The sequence below is a fragment of the Eptatretus burgeri genome, chromosome 7, assembly GCF_056783735.1.
Source record: "Eptatretus burgeri isolate ZD-2024b chromosome 7, Ebu_testis_v1, whole genome shotgun sequence".
Taxonomy (NCBI): Eukaryota; Metazoa; Chordata; class Myxini; order Myxiniformes; family Myxinidae; genus Eptatretus; species Eptatretus burgeri.
Window position 1 is genome coordinate 54,001,017 of NC_140967.1, and position 7,220 is coordinate 54,008,236.

Consider the following 7,220-nt stretch of genomic DNA (forward strand, 5'->3'; position numbering starts at 1 on the left):
TGTGCAGAGCGTTGGTGCTGCCTAAACAGTCTCCTTGGCTATTGGGCACAATCCTGGACGGGTCGCTACTCCGCCACAGGATACCAGTAAGCTGACACTCGTTTTGCCGACCTCGGAAGAATGACAGGCAGAGTCAACCCCACCTGGGATTAATTCAACAGCCGAGTGGAATTTGAACTCAGGATCCTCAGATCCCAATCCCACCACCCTCAGCCTGTGAAACATCCAGATGACAGTTTATAGCTGGCCAGAGATTCAAACTCAGGCAAGACAGCAGAGAGGAAAGTGTGTGTACCTCAAGGCCATCCTGTCAGTCTTGGTCATAAATCAATGCATTGTTAATAAACAAACTGTGATTCCATATTATATTGAAATGCTTAAAATGTATCTCATTTGGTATCATGCATTTCTTCTGGCTGAATGTTGAGCTTTGCCTGTGTACGGAGCATTTCAATGCGGCGTGGAAAGCAGCCGCTGGAAACAGGAGACAGCCGAGCGTACAAAAGCACAGACAGACACCACAGATCACATTACATAATATACTATCAGGGACCCATGGAAATGCCATGTAATGTAAAATTTGACTTCAAGTCCTCAATTCCCCTCACCCTCCTCCACCTCACAAACTCCAAGTTCTCAACTTCCACCTCCCAACCCCAAGGCATCAATCTTCTGCCCACTCCAAGCCTTCAAACAACTTCCCCACCCATCACGGTCACCAAATGGTCCCCAACTTGCAATCCCACAAGATATGCGGAAAAGACCCGAACCTGTCCACAAAATTTAATCTGGATCCATCCACAACTTTTTAAGATATCCTCTACGCAGACACAGACAGACAAATTAGAAGGGCACTCGGAGTGCATACCTCCGCCACACAATGCCTGATCCACGAGAACATGTCGGGCCCTTTACATTTTTGAAATATCATGCTATATATCGTTTTTTGCTCTATCTCTCATTGGTGAAGAATCACTTTGAAAATTATCAGATCCGGATCTGGATTCGGATCTTCACCAAAATTGAATCGTCTTCCTTGTCACACACTCAACATGTCCACCAAGTTTCATCCGTATCCGTCCTCAACTTTTTGAGACATCGTGCTAAAAATCATTTTTTCGCCCTATTTCTCAATGGTGAAGAATCACTTTAAAAATTCTAATAGCTGGATCTGGATCCGGATCCGGATCCAGGTCTTCACCAAAATCTAATCAGTTCGTCCTTGTCACACACCCAACCTATCCACAAAAATTTCATCCGGATCCGTCCACCATTTGACCTCGAGCACCAGCACATGACCGAAAATGAGTGGTCGTATTGAGATACATACATATACATACATATATATATATACATATATATATATATATATATATATATACATACATATATATATATATATATATATATATATATATATACATACATATATATATATATATATATACATACATACATACATACATATATATATATATATATATATATATAAATATATATACATACATAAATATATATAAATATATATATATATATATATATATATATATATATATATATATATATATACATACATACATAGTGTCTTTCTTTTGAGAGTTTAATGTTTTATAAACCACATGTCTTTTGTGTTTCAGGGCATCCGTTGATTTGGAGCATGGGCTGATAAAGTCTCATGCATTTAATGATTTCTACTTCTTCTATTTCTGGAGTCTTCATCTATTAAACTCTTTGTCCATGTACAGTAATAATTGCATTCTTGATTTGGTTTTAATTTGGTTTTGACTGCTGTAATTTTGCTTGAATGAAGCATCGTTGGCTGGTTTGAATTTTAACTTTTTTGTTGAATGCGTGTTTTGCTTCGTTGGCCTCAGACACATGTAAAGGTTTGTGTAAGCATCAGGATTGTACAATGTGGAAGGAAATTGATGGGTTAATAATTTTAATACTCCAATTCTACCTTTTGGCTCATCCAAAGTGCCAAAGGAAAAGAGCTTTAAAATCTTGCATTTTCAATCTCAGAAAACGTGAGGAATAAAGTGTCACACTTCACATGGGCGTTTGTGTGGTTGACCCACCTCTCAGGGATTGGCACGAAATGTTAATTTTTGTATCAGGAGTCTGAGATTTGGAATGATATTTTCATTTTATACATGTGCCTCTTTTATCTTATTCTTATTTTTTATTTGTCTTCTTTACAATTGGTTTATCGTCCAAACAATGTTCCAGATAAAAAAAAAAATTATTGCATTTTCTTTTTAAGTCATCAACATTGACAGAAATTTATAACTGCATTTTTTTCTTCTTCTTTCATTTGTTTGATTATAGAAACCAAATTGACTTGCACAAACAAACGAGATATAGGAACAGCACTGTCGAAAAAAGACTAATCACAGAGATACCCTATAACATAGAAAGATGGTTATTAAAATTTAAAAACACAGTTGTGTGATTTTAAATGTTCTTCCTGGCCAAATTGTTGAATGCTAGTTGGGAGAGCAGTTTATCCATCCCAGACTGTTTGCAAATGCATAATATTAGACTGGCATTCAATTCTTAATTTGACCTGCTGGTTGTATCATCACTGCGATGCTGACATGCTTCTGATGCCATACTCCCTGCACATTTGGACAGGAATTTGTAATTTGTTTGGAGTGCCGGCAATCACCCAACTCTTCATCACAAAAGACGCCGCGGGATCTTTAACACCCACCAACTCATGCTAGCAGACGGGACACCCGACTTCGTGTCTATCTGAGGGATAGCACACACATTGATAACTCACCATGCTTGTGAAACACCAGGATGACAGTTTTTAGCTTGGCCAAGATTCAATCCCAGGCTTTGTCGCTGAGAGACAAGTGTGCATACCTCTCGGCTATCCTTCCAGCCCCCTCACAAGTGTGCACGATAAACAAAACAATTTGTGGACAGGATCTTTTATTCATCTTGGGTCCCTCCATTAAACAATGTACAGTCCTCTTCCTGTTGTATTGCATCCTTATGAGGGGCATTCAAAAAAGTAATATGCTTCCAATAGACCAAGCTACACCAACTTTTTTAATTTTCAAACTACAAGATAATAAAATGTTTGTGTGTCTGCTGTTGTGAATATCATGTTTGTGGAAAATTTTGAACACCTATATGTGCAATGTTCACATCAGTATACTTAACAAAAGAAACATTGCATGGTTTTGGTAATGATCAGTTCCAAATTCAAACTTGTTGATCGGTCGCTCTAATGGATTTCCTAAAAGTGTTTTCATGATCAAACGTGATGTCGCTGAATGATCTTCTGATTCGCTGAAGATGATTTATTCTTTGGGAATGTGAGTTGTCACTCCATGATGATATCATTTAATAAGTAATACTTCATTGTGTGTTATTTACTTGAGCATTGTGGAGGACAAACAAATGATATCCCATTGATAAAGTAACTTTCAAATGAGTTTCTTTTATATTTATTTTGAGTGTTTTAATATTTTAGGATCTTAATGGTGTCTGGCCAACTCAATGCACACACATAAATAGTCGGACAGATGCAGGGAACAAGTAGTTTTGAGTTGAGGATGCAGATCGTTACTCATGAGCAGAATCCACGGACTGAGTCTGATCGTCGTCTGCATCCTGAATTGGTAAATTCCCTGCCATCAAGCTTTATGTGCCAGAGGACCTTTTTCAGTGCAAAATATTTGGTGCTTCGCACTCCTCAAATTAAATGAAACTTGGGCAGTGAGAATTACTGCCACATTGCTTGCACTTTTAACAGTTCTAGTAAGGCCTAAGTCACATTTGCCACGGCGGCCTTGGGGTCTCCAAAATCTACGGCCATTAGCAATTATACGGCGGCCGCAGTATTTCCACGGTCACACAATGTAGCAGTCACATATGTTTTTATTTTTCGGGGAGCCGCACGGAGTATTTAGAAATTGTGGAGACCGAAAACGTGGGGTTGCTGTACGGTCTTTGATTTGATGTCGCAACCTTAAGGGGGCACTGTGGCAGCCATAGAATTTTCAAGGCAGACGCAAGGTAGCCTCAAGGTGCCCGCAAGGCGACTGCAGGGGGGCCCTAAGGCGAACGTGCGGCCAGACGGACGGTAACGAGTGGGTTCATTTTATTTATTTATTTATTTTTTACCACTTTTTTTTTTTTTCGGCTTGTCGAATTGCTACGGCGAACGTCGAAATGAAAAAAAGTTATAAACTCCGCGTTATAATTCCACGGCGACCCCTACGGCCTGCAAAAGATAGCCAAATGGCGTAGGGCCACCCTGAATCCACCGCAGAAACTCTGCGGCCGCCGCACGTTTCTGTCAATTCAAAGGGCGTACGGCCACCGTATCCTCGCCGTAGAGCAAATGTGACTTAGGCCTAAATAGGCCCTCTGTGATTAAAAAACAAAAACAATTGCATGTCTTGTTTTTGTCATTTTCATTAAAAACAAACAAAAAATGGGATTGCATTCCGGACCTGGTCTGTTTCATTTATGTTGCTTTTTGCAGGCAGTGCCTGAGTTTTGAATGGTGAAAAAAAAACCACACAAAATGCCACCAAATCATGTAGGCTTTTCTGAGCCATGTTGTAATAATCACATTATGCACAAATTCTCCACTTAACAAACCAACTAACCTTGCATGCCGCCACCATTTAACAAAACCCGTTATTCAACGTTGATTACCTGAAAAACAACCTGCGACTGAAGTAGTTGAACAGCCAAATGTACCAATCTCAAGTTGCCATTGTCACACTGATGGACCATTTTAGGTCAGGTCAGGCATGGGAGCATGCACCGGAGCAGCGCGTCGCTGCATCCACTTTCCGCCAGTCCTCCAGGGGCCTCCGTCTGTCCATCCCCCAGGCAGATACCTGGCCCATCCCAATCTCCTTGAGATGCTGATCAACCTGCTGCAACCATGAGGAATATGGTCAACCCATTGGGCTCCTCCACTCACGAGGCTCCCTCGCGAAGAGAATCTGGCGAGCGGGATCAGCGTCAGGAACACAAGCCACATGTCCTGAGAGCCACAACTGACGCTCACGGACTCTGCAGGTAACAAATCTTATTTGAGTCTCTCTCAGCAACCACTCGTTGGACACAAAGTCCAACCAGCAATAGCCAAGGATTCTCTGAAGAGACCTTGTACCAAGGACATTAAATCTCCATCTCAGATCTCTGGTCAGAGTCCAAGTCTCGCATCCGTGGAGCAAGACTGGAAGCACAAAGGACCTGAAGACCCTGACTTTTGCCCTCTTGCACCAGCAGCGAAACGTCCCATGATCCAGTAAATCCATGACTCCCCAGGCCCAACCCAGACGTCGATTGACCTCTGGCTCACAGCCAGCAGAGACATGGACATCACTGCCAAGGTAAATGTATCTCTCCGTGACCTCAACATCCATGCCACAAACAGGTACAGACAAGATAGCAGCATCAAAGATGTTATTGAAAGCCTGGATCTTAGTTTTGACCCAGGAAACCCGTAACCCCAGCAGCTCTGACTCCTCATTCAACACCTCGAGGGCCCCAAAAAGGATATCTAGAGTCTCCACAAAGATGACTGCATCATCTGCGAAATCAAGGTAGAGAACTTGACATTCCCAAACGATGCAGCGCAGCTTGATCTCTCTGACATCCTCCCCAGAATACAAGTGCTGCAAAGTGTGGGGGCCAGTACACACTCCTGACGAACTCCAGTAGATGGTATCACCACATCTCACAGCACTCTTAGTACCAGAGTAGAGTTCGGATATCAGTTTGATCAGTTTTGGCAACCCACGACGACCAAGGATCCTCCAGAGGGCATCCCGATTCACTGAATCGGACACTTTGGAGAGATCAACATCGGCTGCGAGCAGCCCCTGCCGAAACTCTCGTCTGCGTTCATTGAGGACCAGAAGAGCAAGGATACGGTCAATCGTTGACCTCTTTGGTGTAAACCTGACTGCTCTTGTCGCTGGTACTCAAGCAGATGGTGGCGAACACTATCAATAATTATCCAAGCAAAGACCTTGCCCGGCACTGAGAGCAGCATCACCCCTCAGTAGTTGTTGCAATCCTGGCAATCACCCTTCCCTTTCCAGAGAGGGACAACAAGGCCCCTCTTCCAGTTAGTTGGGATGATGCCTGTATTCCAGGCAGAGCACAGATCTGCATGCAACAACACAAGTACAACATTTCCACCAGCCTTGAGAAGTTCAGCATGGATGCCACAGATCCCAGGAGCTTTACCCCATTTCAACCAGTTCACCACAACCTGCGTTTCCACAAATGAAGGTGGATCACAGTTGATTGGAGGGTCAGCAATATGGTAGTAACACCCCTGAGATCCAACTCAACAGCTGGTGGATCAGCCAGGTGCAGCCGCTCAAGTTAACCGGCCCAGCGGGCCTTCACTTTGGACTTCTCTGTCAAGAGCCCACCACCCTCCACTCGAACTGCAGTACACCAATTGGTAGGCTTGGAGGAATGCAATGCATGAATTCCCTTTAAGCAGGACGAGAATCAGTTGACCACAGGTGATGCTCTACCCCCTCACAGATACCTCGCACATTGGCCTCCTTGTCCACCCTTATTGCACGTACGGTTTTATGTCTCAGCTCCCTGAACAGCTCAGCTCTGCCATTCAGCCTGGCCCTGCGACTCTGGTCAATGGTATCCAGTGTCCATTGAGAGACAAAATTCTTCTTCACCCTGCGGTGAGTTCCAGGACATCAACTGGCAACATCAAGGACGGTGGTCTTGAAGGCACTCCACAACACTTCAGGATCCCCTAAAACACCCAGACCCCCCAAATCTCCACTCAGCCTGTTCACAAACTCCTCAGCGACCCTCTCATCCTTGAGCTTACCAACATCCAGCCGAGGCTGAGATGGTCTCATTCTCCTGGATTTAAGATGCAACTTCAGAGTTACTACAACAAGCCTGTGGTCAGTAGTGAGGAACTGAACACTCAGGTAGACCCTCCATTTCTGGATTATCCTCCAGCGACCATCAACGAGCACATGGTCAATCTCCTTTGCCACACCACCAGTGTTGGAATAACAAGTTCAGTGATGAGCCTATGGGTGCTGAAACCATGAACCAGCCACTCTAAGTCCATGACTTCTTGCAAAGTCAATGAACTTAGTGCTATTCTGGTTCACAGTTCCAGACCCATGGGAACCAACACATGTCTTCTAAGGCCTTAGTTATTTTATAACTTGGTTTACACAGTTCTT

The 7,220-nt window shown here is 43.3% G+C and overlaps 1 long non-coding RNA gene across 1 annotated transcript in view; it reads left to right on the forward strand.

The window, feature by feature from the left end:
- The window catches only part of LOC147023281 (uncharacterized), a 51,675-nt gene extending 49,623 nt beyond the window's left edge, over positions 1–2,052 (forward strand). The window contains exon 4 of the long non-coding RNA XR_015060122.1: positions 1,638–2,052. This is a non-coding gene — a long non-coding RNA (uncharacterized LOC147023281). The remainder of the gene's footprint in view (positions 1–1,637) is intronic.
- The last annotated feature ends 5,168 nt before the right edge of the window (positions 2,053–7,220 follow it).